A 978-nucleotide genomic window follows, 5' to 3' on the forward strand; every position below is an offset into this window, starting at 1 on the left:
TCTGCCTTATTTTCTCACTCTTGGAATCTGCCCCTTACCCCAACCCCTTAATCACACTTGGCTGTTAAAAGATTGGCATGCCTTCTGACCAGGAGACAACAATTACCTGTCCCAAACGAGTGGAAGGGGAAAATAGTAAAACAAGAAAACTAACTAACTAAACAACAAAAACCCCTCAAATTTTACTGAGAACTTACTGTGTGCAAGGCCTTGTCTTAAGCACTTTACATATATAAGTTCATTTTGCCCTAACAATAGCTCCATGAGGTAGGAAATAGTATTGTGTCCTTTGGTCAGAAGAGGAAACTAAGTCACAGAGAGTTTAAGTGACTTGCCCCAAATGGTACAAATATCTAGCTCAGTAGCAGGACTTTGAACCCATGATGCCTGAACTCAGACATTATTCTTCCTTAAGGTGGAAAAATGATTGCTGCAGTAATAAAAGCTTCCCTTTTCTCTTCCCACCCAGGATCTACTTCCTTAATGTGGAAGGTGTAGTGAAAGGGAAAGTTTTGTGAGCCTCCTTGTGGTTAAAATGTGTAACAAACCCAGCACTAAATGGTATATCCAGGCACAAATAAAAATTATCCCCAGTCGCAGTTAAGGAGGAAGTTGTTCCCATTTAGCAGACAGTCTTGGTTTAGAGGCCAATGCCAGTCAGGTCTAAAGTTGAATATTAGCCCTAGCCTCTGTTGACATAATAACTGGAGAATGTACACTGAAGACAAGGTACATAAATCATCAAATAATGGCAATTTCTAACCCTTCAACTCATTTCTCAAAGTACTTTCACTTCAGTTCTCTAGTTTTTTCCCACTGTGATAATGTGCAGTAACATTCATGTCCCAAACCTTAAAGGATGTCCTTGGGATATCTGGGGAGTGGCTTAGAGACTGGATCTCAGATTACCTAGGCACAGTGATTCCGATTAACACTTCAATTCCAACCCAGACTACACCAATGACTGCAGATAATACC

This window comes from Globicephala melas, chromosome 15, assembly GCF_963455315.2.
Source record: "Globicephala melas chromosome 15, mGloMel1.2, whole genome shotgun sequence".
Lineage (NCBI taxonomy): Eukaryota > Metazoa > Chordata > Mammalia > Artiodactyla > Delphinidae > Globicephala > Globicephala melas.